Consider the following 20,460-nt stretch of genomic DNA (forward strand, 5'->3'; position numbering starts at 1 on the left):
CCACGCCCAGCTAATTTTTGTATTTTTGGTAGAGACGGGTTTCACCCTGTTGGGCAGGCTGGTCTCAAACTCCTGGCCTCAAGTGATCCGTCCGCCTGGGCCTCCCAAAGTGCTAGGATTACAGGTGTGAGCCACCGCGCCCGGCTAATAAAATTAAACAGGTAAATATTTCATGGTGTGCAAGAGATAAGATAAAGTCTATACTCCTTAATATGACATATAAGGTCTTTCACCCTCTAATTCAAGCTCTGACTCTTGCCACTTGCCTTACTCACCAGCTACATATTTTCCAATAATGCCAAATAATCTGGAACTATTAGCAGTCCAAAGTTAGAGTGTTCGAGTTAGAATTCAAACACTAACAGATTTGGTTCTTGGTTGTAAATCATTAGTCCAATTAACCCTTCTAAGCTTGTTTTCTTGTCTGTAGAATGATCACAATGTTTACAGATAATACTTACTGAGCACTTAATATGAGCCAGGCATAGCTCTACTAACTTTAACCATATTAACTCACCTAATTCTTGTAACAACCCCATGAGGTAGATACTACTGTTAATCTCATTTTACAGATAAGGCAATGAGGGACCAAGAGGTTAAGTAACAAATACATGTCTTAGCATCCTTTGGCACAACAGATACAGATATTTATTTTATAAGGTTGTGAGGATTAAATATCAGATAAAGTAAATAAAATGTTTAAGACAGTGACTAGAATACAGTAACTGCTCAATAAATGACAGGTACTATAAATTTCTCTCTGAATACACCATGTACTTTCAAGATCAGTTGAAAGTTTTTCCGTGAAAGCTTCCTTAGCCCTTTCCCCAGAGTTAATCACTCCTTTTGTGTGCTTCTATTACACCTATTTGCATATTGTTATACTTTTCCAATTCTGAATTTGCCTTACGGCAAATACCTGTGTATGTCTTTGCCATGACCTCAAGACTCTTAACACTCATTCTTGCTGGAGACACTTAGAAAAAGAGGAAAGTCAGGGATAAGACTGAAGGGGAGGTAGTATGAATAGTGACAAGTAAATGCTTCTGCAATGCTGTCTTAGAAGACCTAAAGTAAACCTCAATCTCAGAATGTCACTCCTGAACTTGTTACAGCAGAGGATGCTAAGGCTTGTGTCAGGGAAAAAAATGAACAACATAAATTCTGCTCAGGAAGTTGGGTGGGAACTTGCACTGTTCACATTATTTGGTTTTTCAATTTTCTATTACATTAACACATTATTTAATCGAAAGCCTCAATACATTTTTAATAAAGCCCACAGGAATATATCTTGCATAAGATTCTTCATTAAATGTGGCTAAAAATATTTTAAAACAAATAATAAAGGACCAGACTAATAGGGAAAAAAAGTGTCAAACAGGCTTCTACTTTTCAAACCTCTATCATCTTGTTGACTGTTCCTTGAATAACAAATCTTCAAAGCAAGCACATACAGGATACCAGCCTTTTATCTCACTCCTATCAGAGGAAACAGCCTTATAAGTAACTAAAAATGGTTCCCAAAATAACAAAGAAACTTTAAATAAACTCCTAATATTGCTTATAACACATAATATAAATTTCTCAAGCCATTACTGTGCCTATTGGTAAATCAAGAAATACGTAAGAATCTTTAAAAAATAAATTTAATTCTTTAACAGTTCCATCAAGTCTGTTGAGATATTTGTCATGGAAATTTTTTCAGGTTTTTTAAAATGAAAGAATGAAAAATGATAGCTGACAAAATGCAGATTATATTCAGAATTTTGAGGCATAAGCCAAAGACTTAGAATAATGCTAATTTCATGATTGTGTTACAAGGTTGGTTATCCGCACTATTCATAAAACCTTCCAAATGACTACAATTCCTTTTCTTTGCTGTTTACTGATTGTAATGGGTACTACTGGAGGGTTTATTTGCCACAGCTACATGACCCTAGGTGTTATCCCCATAACTAATCCAATGGTAATTCCTGTTAGCTCCACCTTTAAAACAAATCAAATTCCCACCACTTATCATCTTTACTGCTAACACACTAAACCAGGCCACCATCACTTCTTCCTCTCTCATTTTCTATTTCTAGTCAATTTTCACCTTCCGTGTTCATTCTATCTAAAATAAAGCTCCTTTTCCAACATGATTTTCTATGTCTTCACTCTGCTATATTTTCTCCATAGAACTTATCATTTATCTGAAATTGTGTTATTTATTTGTTTACTTCTCTCCCTCACTGGAATGTAAGCTTTTTTACTACTGTATCCCCAGCACCCAGAAGAGTATGCACCATACAGTAATTCCTCAGTAAGTATTTGTTGAATGAATGACAAAATCCTAAATATAAGAATGCTTAAAAGGAAAAGGCTTATGAAAAATTCGCAGTGCCTATTACTTTAAGTGCCTCCAATGATTTGAAGCTGCCCCATTTGTAGAATGGGGAAGCTTCTTAGAATAGTTTAAGAATACGAGTAACACCAAAATAACTTATTTAAATAATTCACACCACAATAAGAATGTTTTTTGTATATTTACTATTTGCCAAGCACTACATGCATAATCTCATTCTATCCTCATAACAATCCTTAGAGGAAGATATCTTCATTTTCTAGATGAGGAAACTGAGGTTTAGCAAGTTTAGATGGCTTTCTAAGGTCATATACATTGTTACAATTTGAAAAGCATAATTTAATAGCACATAACATACTACCTTCAGGATAGAAAGACATTTTGAGAAGGGGCAATATCCAAGTCAGGGGTCTCCAATGAAGAAAATAATTGATTTATATGTATTTATTTATAAATTGTAAACATAAAACTATAATAATATCATGAACATTATAGAGCACACTGAAACTAAAAATTTAAAGGCATGAGATTTAAAAAATCATTTTACTGGTTTAAATTAGTAAAAATTAAATATGTAAAAGGAGGGTATAGTAACCATTTCATTCTCACTGAAGTTTAACTACAAATATTTTGAGTAAGAGCAATGTGATTAAACGTGTTTTTTTTTGATACAGTGATTCAAAGATTTAGTCCAAAACTCAGTTTATTTCAATACTTGGTTCTAAGGGTGTTATAGATCGAACTGTGTCCCCTGAAAATTCATATGTTGAAGTCCTAACCCCCAGCACCTCAGAATATGACTGGATTTGGAGATCAGGTCTCTTGAAAGGTAATTAAGTTAAAATGAGGTCAGTAGGGTGGGCCTTAATCCAATGACTGGTGTACTTCGAAACAAAGAGGAAACCTAGACACAGACAGATTCAGAGGGGAGACCATGTGAAGACACAGGGAGAAGACTGCTATCTACGAGCCAAGGAAACAGGCCTCACAAGAAACTTACCCTGTCGGCACCTTGATGTTAGATTTCTACAGCCTCCAGACTTGTGAGAATATCAATCTCTGGTGTTTGAACCACTCAATCTGCGGTATTTGGTTATGGTAGCCCTAGCAAACTAATACAAAAGGCCACAGTAATAGAAAAAGGTAACTCACCACAAATACATGGAAAACAATGAAAGAAGAGCTTCACTGACTGAATCAGAATACTTATTTGTCAATTCTATTCACCTTAAATTAAGCAAGGATTTTTGTTGAAATTTGACTAGTAAATTTTCATCTTCTCTAACGTTTATCATCTGTACTTTCAAACTAACTGAACATTTAAAAATTTTTAACAAACTGATTCAAAATCTAAGTGTGTAGATAGGAGAGCTTTACAGATAACACATTCTTTGTTTTGGGCAACATTAAGTAATAATTGATATATTATGAAATATCAAATTTTGTCTGCAGATCATGTTTCTTTAGAAAAACAATTTCTCATTCTTTTTTTTTTTTGAGACAGAGTCTCGCTCTGTCGCCCAGGCTGGAGTGCAGTGGCGCCATCTCGGCTCACTGCAAGCTCTGCCTCCCGGGTTCACGCCGTTCTCCTGCCTCAGCCTCCTGAATAGCTGGGACTACAGGCGCCCGCCACCACGCCCAGCTAATTTTTTTGTATTTTTAGTAGAGACGGGGTTTCACCATGTTAGCCAGGATGGTCTCGATCTCCTGACCTTGTGATCCGCCTGCCTCAGCCTCCCAAAGTGCTGGGATTACAGGCGTGAGCCACTGCACCCGGCCTGTTATTCATTGTTAAAACATCATGTTTACCTTGTAGGGACACACTGAACATGTTTAAGAGAATTTTTTGCTGACAACCACTTGTCATTACAGAAAATCAACAATTTTAGAACACTTTTCTTTGGAAAAGGAAAATGGTATGACATTTTAAGTTTTGCAACTTTAAAAAATGCTTTTCCATAACGTAATCAAAAAACTAGTGTGCGATATATTTTCATGACTGTGACACTTCTCATTTTCAAAGGATTATAATGATTCTATTATTTAAGATATAATCTGTAAATCCACCTACTTGGACACATATGAACTGCTGTATGTTGCAACAGCTAAAAGTGAACAAACAAGTGAGGATGTCACCGCCAACTCTGTTTTGTTTGAGGGAATGTCTACTCTTCCCTTGGGGATCATTCCTTATATAAAGTCTGATCCAGAGAAAGCACCAGTGTCAAACTGTATATTAAATATTTAGTAAAGCTTAATTTATTTTTAGATGAAAATGAATACAAGTAGCACTTCTAATGCTTTTTTCACTTCCTAGTGTACCATCTTGTGTACCTCTGGGAGATCATGAGTCCATAATAAGGTATTCTGACTTACACACGCATTAGCTTTAATGTTCACCATTTCACCTAGGTAAACAGAGAATATTCAGGGCGGGCACGGTAGCTCATGCCTGTAATCACAGCACTTTGGGAGGCTGAGGTGGGAGGATCACCTGAGGTCGGGAGTTTGAGACCAGCCTGGCCAACATGGCGAAACCCTGTCTCTATTAAAAATACAAAAATAAGCTGGACGTGGTGGTGCATGCCTGTAATCCCAGCTACTCAGGGGGCTGACGCAGGAGAACTGCTTCAACCCTGGAGGCACACAGGTTGCAGTGGGCCAAGATTGCACCACTGAACTCCAGCCTGGGCAAAAGAGTGAGATTCTATCTCAAAAAAAAAAAAAAGAGAGAGAGAGAGAATATTCAGGGGTCTGCTAAAATAACCAGGTGGCCAAAAGTTGTATGAATATATAATGTAAACAATCCTTTCCTTTGTTTACTCAGAAGAAGGAAGAATTATTTCTTTTTTAATTTTTATTTTTAACTGACCAATTCCAATTGTGTATGTCTATGGAGTACAATGTGATTTTTTTTTTTTAGACAGTCTTGCTCTGTCACCGAGGCTGGGTGCGTGATCTCGACTCCCTGCAACCTCTGCCTCTCGGGTTCAGTAATCCACTATTGTACAACCTGGTGACAATAGTCTCTAATATTCTCCTGGTTTCTCAAGCCATTTAGTTGGCTTCTAAATCACTTCTTTATACCATTAGGTAATGTTTGTGAAAGGAATGCACTGCCAAGTCTGGCTAATTTTTGTATTTTTAGTAGAGACGGGGTTTTGCCATGTTGGCCAGGCTGGTCTGTGACCCCTAACCTCAAGTGATTCGCCTGCCTCAGCCTCCCAAAGTGCTGAGATTACAGATGTGAGCCACTACGCCTGACCTGTATAGCATATATTTTAAATAATTATTACTTATTAAGTGTTTACATTTGCCAGGCACCATGCTATGTATCTACTTTCATTACTACTTTTAATTCTTTTTTTTTTGAGACAGTCTCACTGTTGTCGCCAGGGCTAGAATGCAATGGCGCCATCTTGGCTCACTGCAAACTCTGCTTCCCAGGTTCCAGCAATTCTCCTGCCTCAGCCACCCGAGTAGCTGAGATTACAGGTGCCCTCCACCATGCGCAGCTAATTTTTGTATTTTTAGTAGAGGCATGGTTTCACTATGTTGGCCAGGCTGGTCTCAAACTCCTGACCTCAGGTGATCCACCCGCCTTGGCCTCCCAAAGTGCTGGGATTACAGGCGTGAGTCACCGCGCCTGGCCTTCATTTAATTCTTACAACAACCCTAACAGATAGTTACTATTACCTGCAATAGTAGAAAGTTTTATTATTTTGTGAATGGGGAAGCTGAAGCTGAACTGGTTAATTACCCAAACTAACACAAACCTAGTTCTGCTTTACTCCAAAGTTTGTGCACTAAACCACTATATATTATATTACTTGTTAGTTGGTAGACATAACAATAATATAAACTAACGCAACAGGATGTCAAATGCAACTTTTCCTGTGTTCTCCGAGTTTCAGCAGGGCCTCAAAGGCCAAAACCAAAACAATAGGAGTCGAATACCCCCATATTCTAAGAAAAGTGCAAGGCTTAGAAAGTGAGGTTGCCAAAAATTGGCTCTGCTGACATTAGTTCACTACCCTTAAGGCTGTATAAGAGAAGAATTACAATTTATTAAATTGTGAGGATTACAAGGGACAATAGAGAGGACTTCTTTAAGGAAACTAGGTGGTGTGTTTCCCTGCCTCCTACAGGGAAAGAGGGATATACCTCTTGCCTACCTCAAGACAGGGACTGAAACCTCAAGACAACCACTCAAAGTGCTTGAGGCATATCCCCAGACTTGGGGAAGTATAGAGACACAGGGACTGGTATCTGACTCCCACCTGGTGGATAAAAAGAGCTGACATGTAGCTAAATTTTAAAGACCACTCAGGCACAACAGTCAAATAAGAAATTTCAGCAGAAGTTCTACAAAATGCCACAGTGTGGAAAATGACACGTAAAACTAACTTTAATAACATTAAGCTTTTAGAATTTAATTATATTAATGCAATGTTATTAACTGTCCATATAATTAAATAAAATGTCTCTTTTCACATAATTATCCTTCTTTTTTTTTTTTGAGACAGAGTCTCACTCTTGTCACCCAGGCTAGAGTGCAGTGACATGATCTTGGCTCACTGCAACATCCACCTCCCAGGTTCAAATGATTCTCCTGCCTCAGCCTCCCGAGTAGCTGGGATTACAGGCGCCTGCCACCATGCCTGACTAATTTTTGTATTTTTAGTAGAGACAGGGTTTCACCGTGTTGACCAGGATGATTTCAAACTCCTGACCTCAAGTAATCAGCCCGCCTTGGCCTCCCAAAATGCTGGGATTACAGGTGTGAGCCATTGCACCCGGCACTTTTCACTTAATTATCCTTTTAAAAATCCCCTTCAAAGTAAAAAATAACTGTCCCAAACTAGAACTTTTCAGCTACACAAATTGCTTCAAAACAACTTTAATGTAACCTAGTGTTTTCCTAGTGTTTTTGTTTTGTTTTGTTTTTGAGATCAGTCTCACTCTGTTGCCCAGAGGCACGGTGTGATCATAGTTTACTGCAGCCTTGACTCCCTGGGCTCAAGCAATTCTCCTGCCTCTGCCTCCCAAGTAGCTGGGAATACAGAGCATCCCACCACATCTGGCTAATTTTTAAATTTTTTTTTAATAGAGACAGGGTCTCGCTGTGTTGCCAGGGCTGGTCTTGAACTCTTGGGCTCAATCCTCCTGCCTCAGCTTTCCAAAGTGTTGGTATTATAAATTTTGAGCCAATACGCCTGGACAATAAAACCTAGTTTTTAAACCACAAATTCAGACTTGGTAAGTTCTTAGCAAGACACTGGAAAATAAAGGCAGCAAAATCATTACTAAAGTATTCAAAGGTTGAAGAAATTTTCCAAAAGCTAAAAAGAAGCAATAAAAAAAAGTTTTAAAAGTCACAAAGTAATACTACTACTTTTCAGAAATTTTGAAAATAGAGGAAACAGGAGAAAAATACCCGTAAGTCTACTACCTCCAACATGGTCACTGGGACATTTTGGTGTATCTTCTGTGTTTTAAGCACATTTTTATACAGATGCAATTACAGTGTATACATAATTGTATCCTGCTTTTTTTCATTCAGAGTTATATAAAATGATGCAATTTTGGCCAGACTCGGTGGCTCATGCCTGTAATCCCAGCACTTTGGGAGGCCGAGGTGGGTGGATCACCTGAGGTGAGGAGTTCAAGACCAGCCTGGCTAACGTGGTGAAACCCTGTTTCTACTAAAAATATAAAAAATTAGCCAGGCGTGGTGTTGCACGCCTGTAATCCCAGTTACTCAGGAGGCTGAGGCAGGAGAATTGCTTGAACCCAGGAGGTGGAGGTTGCAGTGGGCTGAGATCATGCCATTGCACGCCAACCTGGGCAATAAGAGCGAAATTGTCTTAAAAAAAAAAAAGATGCAATTTTCAAGAATTTCAGCAATTTTCAAGAATTTCAGACTATGGCTGGGTGCGGTGGCTCACGCCTATAATCCCAGCACTTTGGGAGGCCGAGGCGGATGGATCACGAGGTCAGGAGATCGAGACCATCCTGGCTAATGCAGTGAAATGCTGTCTCTACTAAAAATACAAAAAAAAAAAAAATTAGCCAGGCATAGTGGCAGGCGCCTGTAGTCCCAGCTACTCGGGAGGCTGAGGCAGGAGAATGGCGCGAACCCGGGAGGCGGAGCTTGCAGTGAGCTGAGATTGCGCCACTGCACTCCAGCCTGGGCGACAGAGCGAGACTCCGTCTCAAAAAAAAAAAAAAAAAAAAAGAATTTCAGACTACAGACATAACAGGCTTTCTTAAGAAACACACATTCATAACAATTGTACAATGTAACTTTCTATTTTATTCTAAAGCTTAAAATCCAGAAGACGTATTTCTCAAATTTTCAAACGACATTCCAAAATTATATATCCTTTGCATATTTTATCTCATTTGACAATAAAAGAGCAACAAAAGTAAAACTGCAGTAACATGGATATTAAATACATCTCGTATCCCTCACAGTGCCATTTAAAACACAGTAAGGGCATTAGCTGGGTGTGGTGGCAAGCGCCTGTAGTCCCAGCTACTTGGGAGGCTGAGGCAGGAGAATCACTTGAACTCGGGAGGTGGAGGTTGCAGTGAGCCGAGATCGTGCTGCTGCACTCCAGCCTGGGCGACACAGTGAGACTCGAGACTCCATCTCAAAACAAAACAAAACAAAACAAAACCAACAACAAAACATAGTAAGGGCTAGGCATGGTGGCTTACACCTGTAAACCCAGCATTTTGGGAGGCCAAGGCAGGAGGATCGCTTGAGACTAAGAGTTTGAGACCAGCCTGGGCAACACAGTGAGACCTTCCCTACATACACACACACACACACACACACCACACACATGCCAAGTATGAAACATGTGCCTGTAGTCCCAGCACACACACACACACACACACACACACACACACACGCCAAGTATGAAACATGTGCCTGTAGTCCCAGATACTCAGGAGGCTAAGGCAGGTGGATCACTTGAGCCCAGGAGCTGGAGGCTGCAGTGAGCCATGATTGCACCACTGCACTCCAGCCTGGGCAATGGAGCAAGACTGTCTCTAAAAATAAAAAATAAAAGTAAAAAGTGCCTGTAATCCCAGCACTTTGGGAGGCTGAGGTGGGCAGATCACCTGAGGTCAGGAGTTCGAGACCAGCCTGGCCAACATGGTGAAACCCCATCTCTACTAAAAATACAAAAATTAGCCGGGCATGGTGGCATGTGCCTATAATCCCAGCTACTTGGGAGGCTGAGGCAGGAGAATGACTTGAAGTTGGGAGGCGGATCCTGCAGAGCTGAGATCATGCCACTGCACTCTAGCCTGGGTGACAGAGTGAGATTTTGACTCAAAAAAGAAAAAAAAAAGAAAAGTTATTACCAACTCTTCTTCCTGAACAATTTGGCCCTAATTAGGCAAAGCAGAGTAAGTAAGGCAGGCACACTTGCCTCATGCTAAGGAGCAAGGTAAGGAGAGCATCTGTGTAGGAGGGCTGCCTACTGTGGAAGTATCAGAGCCTAAACAAGGTAACGAGTGCAGTCCCACAGAGGGGTAGCCCAGCATGGGATGTTAGAGCTTCAGCAGAATGAGGAGGGTATCCAGGCTGATAGATGGCCTGGTGCGGGGTTGTCAGAGTCAGGACAAGGTGAGGAAAGCATCCTAGGAGGGAGCCAACTGGCACAGAGTATTGGCAAGCGGACCTTGGGCTTGATTTCAGCTCCTTGGCTGGATGCCTGTGTGTAATGCACAAACTACCCAAACACAGCACCCTGACTGAATGCTATGCAACTATTAAAAAGGATGAGGTAGAGATCTGTATGCAGATATGCAAAGATGTCCAAAATAAAAGTGGGGCAAAAGCAAGTGGAAAAACAATTTTCAATACACTTTTTAAAAAGGATATACATATATCTATATACCTGCTATACATATCTATATACAAGCCCTCCCCTCACACATGCACTGCAATAATGTGAATTTGAAAGTTACACAATTGACTCTTATTCTCTGTCCAGCCTCCTTTTCTCAAATGGGGGGTGGGCAGGCTACAGTTCTCCTCCTCAAATTGTAGGAGATGGGTAGTTAGGAAGCAATCATTTTCTGACCATTTGAACTTTTTCAATTCAGTATAGTAATCCCTTGGTATGTGTAGGCATTGGTTCCAGGACCTCCTTTGGATACCAAAACCCATAAAGGCTGAAGTCTCTTATATAAAATGGTGTCGAATTTGCATCATAAAACCTACTTACAACTTATAGCCTTTCATTTACTTTTTTTTTTTTTTTTTTTTTAAAGAGGCAGTCTCCTCATTGCCCAACCTGAAGTGTAGTGGCTATTCACAGACACAATCATGGTGCACTACAGCCTTGAACTCCCGGGCTCAAGTGATTGTCCCACTCAGCCTCCCAAGTAGCTGGGACTACAGGCCCCATGCCTGGCTCTATCTCCCATATGCTTTAAATAATCTCGAGATTACTTATAATACCTAATGCAATGTAAATGCTATGTAAATTACTATTATACTGTATTGCTTAAGGAACAGTGACAAGCAAAAAAAAGTCCATACGTGTTCAGTACAGATGCAACCATCCAGTTTTTTCTGAATCTTTTCGATCCATGATTGGTTGTATCCACAGGTGCAAAATCCATGGATACAGAAAGCTGACTGTATATGATCAGTTGTACCAATAAAGTTTTTTTTAACTTCACATTGGTACTTTTTTTTTTTTTTTTTTTTGAGACAGGGTCTCACTTTGTTGACCAGGCTGGAGTGCAGTGGTGCAATCTTGGCTCACTGCAGCCTCCGCCTCCTGGGTTCAATCGATTCTCTTGCCTCAGCCACCCGAGTTACTGGGATTACAGGTGTGCACCACCACACGGCTAATTCTGGTATTTTTTTTAGGAGAGATCGGATTTCATCATGTTACCCAGGCTGGTCTTGAACTCCTGAACTCAAGCGATCCGCCTGCCTCAGCCTCCCCAAGTGCTGGGATTACAGGTGTGAGCCACTGCACCCAGCCTCCCATCAGTACTTTTTATACTATTAATATCAAACCATATTTTTAAAATGTTTTTTCATTATCCTTATAACAAGACTCAAGATTTTTATGAGACTGAATTTTTTGGTCCCCATTTATTAAATTATGGTAGCTACGCAAGAAATTGCCAACAATGGTACCAGTGAGAGAACTTGGGGTAGGGAAACAAGTTATTTACTTTTTATTTAATAACTTTTTATAATGATTAAACGTTTTGTGTTTTTTGTTGTTTTTAAATGTTAAAACAGGATCTGAATGGTGGAATAATGGACCTTTTAAGTGGTATTTGTTGTATTTTTCTATATTAAGTAAAACCCTAATAAATGTTTTTTAAAAATGAACATATATGATGATGCAGAGATATCACTTCCAATAATTTATCCTAATGAATTAAGTAGACAAATTGACAAAGATATATGTACAAGAGGAGATTTAGAATATTATAAAACTGAGAATAAATTTCCAATAGGTGATGATTAAATGTACCATGGTAAAGCCATACTCTGAAATACGATGAAGTTATAACATGATCAAGATCTATTAAGTAAAAGAATGTTATAAAAGGTTGTGTAATATAAATTAACTTTAATCTGTAAGAATAAATAGAATTTATAGTTAATATGGATACGCACCAAAAAGCTAACAATGATTATCTCTGGGTGATGTAACTATGGTTGAATTTTCTTTTGGTTTATCTGTATTTTCTAATTATAAAAAATAAACAGGCCAGACACGGTGGCTCATGCCTGTAATCTCAGCACTTTGGGAGGCTGAGGTGGGTGGATCACGAGGTCAGGAGATCAAGACCATCCTGGCTAACATGGTGAAACCCTGTCTCTACTAAAAATACAAATAATTAGCCGGGCGTGGTGGTGGGCACCTGTAGTCCCAGCTACTCAGGAGGCTGAGGCAGGGGAATGGCATGAACCCAGGAGGCGGAGCTTGCAGTGAGCCAAGATCACGCCACTGCACTCCAGCCTGGGCGACAGCCTGGGAGACAGCCATCTCAAAAAAATAAATAAATAAAAATAAGCATAAATCACTTTTATAGCATTTGTTTCAAAAGGAGATAACTTACTTTTTAAAGATTCATCAAATACTTATTGAACACCCACTTCATACAGAGTATTGTGAGAATTAAAACAGCAAGAACAGTGATTACACTTCATTAAATATTTTGTTAAATACTATGTGCCAATCACTTCAATCACATTATCACAATTAATTTTCATAGCACCTCTTTGGGGTACTATATAAGATTAAGTTTTGGTACATACAACCGGAACTGGAAATAGCAGCTGGTTTAAGCAATACCGATGTTTGTTTCTCTGCCACCTAAAAAAAAAAAAAAAGACAAAGTAGGCAGTCTAAGATGTCATCAGGTCCCCAGGTGCTTATATTTCTGCTATGCCACCCTCAACATATGGATTCTGTCTTCAAGATCACTTCATAGTTCACACACGGAGCTCCAGCTATTACATCCACATTCTAGGAAGCAAAAAGGAAAAAAGCTCTATTTAAGCAGCCTTCCTGGAAGTCCCATGTAACACTTTTGCTATGGCTTATTGACCAGGACTTAAGTCACACGTACAAACTGCAAGCCAGGCTGGGAAATATAATCTTTAATCACTTTATCCTGCAATGTGCCTCAGGTAAACTACTGAGTTCTATTACTTAGAAGAATGGATATTAGATTAGGCAAAAAATCTCTGCCACAAGCAGGTATTATTATCCTCATTCGCACACAGAAAACAGAGGTACAGAATCAAACGGTTAAATGGCAGAGCATAATTTGAAAGTTGTCTATATACCTTTCACTACATATTCTGTGTCCCATTAGAAAATTATATGCATCAAAATAAAATATAAGCACACTCACAGGACATTTATATATGATTAAAGGCAGTTTATTACTAAATGAGATTATTGATAGATGAGAAGTCATCTACAAAATGAACAAAACTAAGAGCGCATTCCTGACAAATGGAACATCAGCAACAAATTATTTATGAAGCACCTATGATGCACCAAGTGTTTTCAAAAACCTATAAAAAATTTTTTTGTTGTTGTTTGAGATGGAGTCTCGCTCTGTTGCCCAGGCTGGAGTGCAGTGGTGTGATCTCGGCTCACTGCAACTTCCATCTCCCGGGTTCAAGCGATTCTTCTGCCTCAGCCTCCTGAGTAGCTGGGATTACAGGTGCCCACCACCATGCCCAGCTAATCTTTGTATTTTCAGGAGAGACGGGGTTTTGCCATGTTGGCTAGGCTGGTCTTGAACTCCTGACCTCAGGTGATCCACCCACCTCAGCCTCCCAAAGTGCTGGGATTATAGGCATGAGCCACTGTGCCCAGCCCAAAGCCTGTAAATGTTTTAAAATGTAACATACATAAAGCACATAAAGTCCACTAATCTTATATGTACAGCTCAAAGAACTTTTATATATATGTATAAATATATATATATATAATATGTATGTCAGTCATATTGTTGCATATAGCAGTCGGTTTTTCTTCGTTTCTGTATACTATTTCATTTAATGGTAATGCCAATATTTATTTATCCATTCTCCTGTTGACTGATATGTGGACTGTTTCCAGGTTTTGGTTATTACGAAGAAAGCTGTTCTAAACAATTTTTTTCTTTTTTTTCGGAGATGGGGGTCTTGCTCTGTCATCCAGGCTGGAGTGCAATGGTACAATCATGGCTCACTGCCAACTCAACCACCTGGGCTTAAAGTGATCCTCCCACCTCAGCTTCCCAAGTATCTGGGACCACAGGTGTGTGCCACGATGCCTGGCTAATTGTTTAAAAACTTTTTTTTGTAGAAATGGGGTCTTACTACGTTGTCCAAGCTGGTCTTAAACTCCTGGCCTCAAGCGATCCTCCTGCTTCAGGCTCCCAAAGTGTTGGGATTACAGAAGAGAGCCACTATGTTCAGCCTGTTATAAACATTCTTTTTCTTTCTTTTTTTTTTTTGAGACAGAGTCTTGCTCAGTCGCCAGGCTGGAGAGCAGTGGTGCGATCTCGGCTCACTGCAACCTCTGCCTCCTGGGATCAAGCGATTCTCCTGCCTCAGCCTCTCAAGTAGCTGGGACTACAGGCATGCACCACCACGCCCAGCTCATTTTTTGTATTTTTAGTAGAGACGTAGTTTCACCGTGTTGGCCAGGATGGTCTCGAACTCCTGACCTTGTGATCTGCCTGCCTTGGCCTCCCAAAGTGCTGGGATTACAGGCATGAGCCGCCGCACCCAGCCTAAACATTCTTATATGTATCTTTGATAGACACAATCACACTTCTTTTGGGTATTATCTAGGAGTAGAATTGCTGGGTTATAGAATAGGCATATGTTCTGGGGCTGGAACGCAGTGGTGCAATCTTGGCTCACTGCAACCTCCACCTCCTGGGTTCAAGCAATTCTCCTGCCTCAGCCTCCTGAGTAGCTGGGACTACAGGTGCATGCCACCACACCTGGCTAACTTTTGTATTTTAGTAGGGATGGGGTTTCCCCATGTTGGCCAGGCTGGTCTCGAACTCCTGACCTCAGGTGATCTGCCCACCTTGGCCTCCCAAATGCTGGGATTACAGGCCTGAGCCACCGCACCTGGCCAAGTAGGCATATGTTTAACTTAAGTGGACACTGCCAGAGTTTTCCAAAGAGGCTGTACTAATTTACACTCTCACCAGCAATATATGAGGTTGCAGTCACTCCTCAGTCATACTGGAATTGTTAAGTCTTTTTAATTTTAGCCATTCTGGTATGTAGTAGCATCTCACTGTGGTTTCCATGTCAACTTTTCAAACTCATTTTTTTCTTTTGTTTGTTTGTTTGTTTCTTATCGTACCATATTTATTTTTACTTTATTACTATACCATCATATTTTATTTTTTAAGATTATTTTTATACATCATCATGTTCTGTTGGAATTGAGCTTTATAAACTCCAAAACATTGGTAATCAAGCATAAGTCAGTTCTCAGACATTTTAGGTAAGTCCTCATGTATCACAGATGGCAGTTTAAGTCACGAAAGTAGACAAAAGATGGTAGAAGTACTATCAATGTGTGTAATCATGGAAGCCAAAGGAAGAGACTCTATCAAGAAGGAAAGAGTGGTCAACAATGACAGATACATTGTCAAAAGGTCAAGTAAGATAAAAACTGCAGTGTCTGTTGGTCATTAGGACTTGGACAAGAGCAGGTTCAGTGGCACGGAGGCTGAAGGAAAATAAGTGAATTGAGAATTGGATGAGAAAAAAGAATGCAAATATCAACTGTAGACAATCCATTCAAGGAGTTTATCCAAATAGACGAATAGACAATAGAGTGGAGCTGGACAGGAACGTGAAGTCCAGGAAATCTTTCTAAACTTGTTTCTTATACAAGTTTAATCTTGTTTAAACACCACTGGGAAGGAGTTGCTAAAGAGGAGAGAAGAAAAGAAACAAGGGTATAAAGCAAGACCTCAAGAAGGAGAGAGAGCATGGGCCTCCAATGGGACCTGGAAAGATTATCAGCATCTGCCAGGAAGAGGGACAGGTCCTCCACTGGAACTGAAGGTAAATGATAAAAGAAAGATAAGAGTGCAGGTAAATTTCCAGGTTTAGGGGCTATACACTGATGAACTTTCCATCTGATGGCTTCTATTTTCTATTTTAACGGCCACAGTTATCTGCTGAGAGTAAAGTGAGAGACAGAAAAGCCAAAGGTTTAAGGAGAAGGAAGAAGGTTTAAAATAGGAAGTGTGGGGGGAAAAGGTGCAAGAATACACAGGTTCCCTAAGCAGAGAGTTTTCAGAGTTATGAAAAAAAACCTTTGAGAACATTCATCATGATTAGGGACCATAGATAAGAAGAAAAGAGAGCATCAGATAAAGAGTGGGAGAAAGGCTGGTGAGAGGTAACAAAACCAGGATAACATCATGAGAGGAAAAAATTCTAAAAAGAAAAGAAAGATGCAAACCAGTGTCATACAAGTAAGGAGAATAAAAACTGAGAAAGGATCCTTGCATTTGGTAAGAGGGCATTAAATAAATGGTTTCTAAAGGATGGTGAAGGCAGATAACAGCAAAAATTAAAAAGAAAATTAGTGAGGAAATGGACAAAGTATGAAGACAACATTTATTTGAAACTCAGTAAGAGGGATAATAAAAACAAAAAGAAGATGCAACTTCAAATGAAACATTTTAAAGTTGGGGAAAATCGATATTTTTTAAAACTGCAGCAAAAAATAATGAAAGCTATAATAAATACATGGAAGAGGGAGGAGAAAGTCTGATGGAAGAAAGGTGCTACGATTCACAAGAGGGTCAAAAGAATGGCAGTACTACTTTGCAACAGTTCTTTAGTCTTAATACAAAATGATAACTTAGGCAGAGGAGGATTGCTTGAGCCCAGAAGTTCAAGACCAGCCTAAGCAACATAGTGAGACCCTGTCTCTGTTTTTAAAATTTTTTAAATGATGATAAGCAATGTCACTTAATCATTCTTCAAACTAAAAGAAGAACTAAGCTGCAAGAATTCATTCTCTTTTTGGAGTGCACATTAAACTCAGTTATTGATGTGATGCATCGCTTCTCAGTCTTCTGGCTAAGATCAAGTGTATTGATGTGATTGGGCACAAATGAATCTCTTGGCCAAATATTTTTCTTTAATGTTTCAGGTTTCTCTTCAGGAAAATAACAACTGAAAGTCTGGTAATAGTAATAAGAACTAACAATCTCTCTATATTTTATTTTGTTCAAACTTTCTTCACTGATAATGCCATGTTCAAGATGCAGTAGTGGCCAGGCGCGGTGACTCACGCCTATAACCCCAGCCCTTTGGGAGGTAGAGGCGGGTGGATCACTTGCAGTCAGGAGTTCGAGACCAGCCTGGCCAACACGGCGAAACCCTGTCTCTACTAAAAATACAAAAAATTAGCCAGGCATGGTGGCCGGCGCCTGTAGTCCCAGCTACTTTGGAAGCTGAGGCAGGAGAATCACTTGAACCCAGGAGGCAGAGGTTGCAGTGAGCGGAGATCCCACCACTGCACTCCAGCCTGAGCTACAGAGCTAGACTCTGTCTCAAACAAAACAAAACAAAACAAAAAAAGTGCAGTAGTGATGCTTGGAAGATACAGTAGCCAGATATAGACAATAGTACCAAGTGTCATTTGTCATAACAATGGCTTTTGGAACCCTTCAGCATATAGCTTCAAAGGTAGTTCACTAGACCGCCAAAAGCAGCAACTTTGCAAATTTTGTTATTCTAAAATATTGAAAAATATCTGCCCAATGAGATTCCTTTCCTTTCCTTTCTCCTTTCCTTTTTCCTTTCCTTTCTTCCTTCCTTTCTTCCTTCCTTCCTTCCCTCCCTCCGTCTTCCTTCCTTCCCTCCCTTCCTCCCTTCCTTCCTTCCCAAGGTCTTATCCTCTTGCCCAGGATGCAGTGCACTGGCATAATTGCAGCTCACTGCAGCCTCACTCTTTGGGCTTACGCGATCCTTCTACCTCAGTCTCCCAGATAGCTAAGACCACAGGAACACATCACCACGCCTGGCTAATTTTTTGTATTTTTAGTAAAGACTGGGTTTCGCCATGTTGCCTAGGCTGGTCTCAAACTCATGGGCTCAAGTGATACTCCTGCGTCGGCCTTCCAAGTGCTGGGATTAAAGGCATGAGCCACCATGCCTGACCGAGATTGCCTCTCAACTAGAAAAATTCTGGATTCATAAAATCTGCTTAGCTCCTTATCTCAACTATCAAACTCCCATGTGATATAGTAAATAGCTACAGTTAACTCTGAATATTTTAAAATGTTGGTTACTCAGCAAGCTTCCTTTAATATAATTAACAACTTTCAATATATTCATGAGATTCAGAAAGTTTTCTGTGCATACCAAAGCTTTGCAATATATAAAACAGCAGTTTCAAACAGCATTCTTAGCCCTTAGAACAAACAGGACAGAAACGGAGCCCAGCAGTGACTTGCTGGACAGTATGTTCACCCACACCCAGCCTATTGTTTTTGCTGGAGGGAAAGCTCCAAGCTTTCCTGCTGCCCTGGACATTCAGAAGAAAGCAGGAGGATGTCTATACTTTCAGCTATATTGTTTTGACTACTGGCTGTAAGTTTGCCTGTCTCTAATTCCCTCCCTCCCCCTGAGTGTTGGAAGGTGCTTTGAGGAGATACTCATTAAAACACAGTGTGAGACTTGCACGGGAGGCTGGACAGGGGGAGGGAACACTGTTAGTAGCAGCTTCAAACAATGCTTAAAATAACTGCTTTATATTTTCTAACCACATTTGCTATTCAATTGCTCATAATTATTTAATAGTTTTTTCCCAGTTTAATTTCTGAGGATCAACAATTTATTTTTTAAAATTCTGTAAATATACCCATACAGCTGTGGTTAAATTTAAACAACACAAGAAAATCATGCTGGGCGTGGTGTCTCATGCCTGTAATCCCTGCACTTTGGGAGGCCGAGGCAGGCAGATCACAAGGTCAGGAGTTCGAGACCAGCCTGACCAACATGGTGAAACCCTGTCTCTACTAAAAATACAAAAATCAGCCGGGCATGGTGGCTCGCACCTGTAATCCCAGTTACTCAGGAGGCTGAGGCAGGAGAATCGCTTGAACCCGGGAGGCGGAGGTTGCAGTGAGCCGGTATTGTGCCACTGTGCACCTGGGTGACAGAGCGAGACTCCGTCTCAAAAAAAAAAAAAAAAAAAAAAGAAAATCCTCCTTATTATCTTCACTACCTAAAAGCACAGTACAACTTACAATATCAGCGACCCCATCGATTTGGATTGCAAAATCTGCACCAGACTCTACCCATCTTACAAACACTGCTGAAATGTCCAATAATGGTAAAGAATAGAGCTATGTCATCACTAAGAAGTATAATTTTTAATTTCCAGCTGATTTAGCATCAAAAATCATGAGCACAACTTCCATGAATTATAGATGAATACTTTTTTCAAGAGATATGTAGCCATTTTTCCCTTATGCCACTGATACACAACTAAATGAGACAATAATCTTTCTCAGGAATGATTCTTGAATAAATAGGAAACTGAGATAACTTTATCTCTTTTTCTTTCTTTGAAAATATTTGAAAGGGCTTATTTAAAAGTCCAGTATGCTATGTTTCCAAGAATCTTTTTAACTTTAAAGGTTTTTAATTTTCATTTGCAACATTATATGAAGACATGGGTCTGTCATTTTACTCAGATTTTGCCCATTTGATAAAGCCATATTTTAAATAATCTTCATTGAAAGTCTTATAGTTTTTCTCAGGTGACCATTTCCCTCAATATTTTTGTTCTTCCAGATCCAGTCATTGCACATACCTCTGTATTTTTTACTTTGTTTTTTTCTTCTAATAATGAAACAACAAATTTGAAAGGCAAATTGATCCAATTTGATTTAAAAATACAATTATCACTAGACTCTTGAAAATATCACACTTGACGAATGCAAAGTTCAAAAATAAAATTTGGTTCAAAGACTCACCATTTTTAACAACAGCAGACAAAATTCTCCCACTCTTTGCTCAACCCTGATTTATGTCAATATAACTATACAATGATAGCTATCACATTACACTCATGATTAAATTGACCATCACTCTAATTCACATAATTTTCCCCTTTTGTTCCAATTACCCCTTATAGTTTAAATAGGGCCCAGGGAAAAGGAAATTTTCAGTAAATATTGTTGTGGAGCAGCCTATGTCATTTCCTCACAGAAGGCTCTATTATTATAGCCTTAATAGATCCTTATTTAATCAGAATATCAAAGAGTACAGATAAATATTTAAATACAAAATTATGCTTTACACTGCTAAGTAACCAATTCAAACACATCCCACACAGCTGGGAGATTTTGTTTTTTACTCCAACAGAAAAAAAGACAGAGAAAAATGCAAATCCCTTTTAAGTAGCAGCAAAAATAACTCTCTCTCTCCCCCACCAATCTGTCCCTGAATTTTAACATCCAAACAAAAAATCCGCAAATATGTCATTTCTATGAATTCAAACTTGAAGGAAAAAAATAATAATTTCTCTCCATATCCTTTGTTGTAAATATTTATC

At 39.5% G+C, this 20,460-nt stretch overlaps 1 protein-coding gene across 11 annotated transcripts in view; it reads right to left on the reverse strand.

The window, feature by feature from the left end:
- DENND2C (DENN domain containing 2C) overlaps nucleotides 1-20,460 on the reverse strand; it is an 87,262-nt gene that overhangs the window by 59,136 nt on the left and 7,666 nt on the right. For 2 of the 11 annotated variants that reach the window (XM_063695726.1, XM_055356219.2), the window contains exons 2-3: nucleotides 12,660-12,717; nucleotides 3,345-3,456 (exon numbers count right to left, since the gene is read on the reverse strand). The exons of 4 other annotated variants lie outside the window; for them this stretch is intronic. The gene's annotated coding sequence lies outside the window, so the exon portion shown is untranslated. Of the gene's footprint in view, nucleotides 1-3,344; nucleotides 3,457-12,460; nucleotides 12,718-20,460 lie in introns of those variants that run through there. 5 more of the 11 variants (XM_055356226.2, XM_055356205.2, XM_055356213.2 and 2 more) reach the window with 3 other exon arrangements.

Source organism: Gorilla gorilla, chromosome 1, assembly GCF_029281585.2.
Source record: "Gorilla gorilla gorilla isolate KB3781 chromosome 1, NHGRI_mGorGor1-v2.1_pri, whole genome shotgun sequence".
Classification (NCBI taxonomy): Eukaryota; Metazoa; Chordata; class Mammalia; order Primates; family Hominidae; genus Gorilla; species Gorilla gorilla.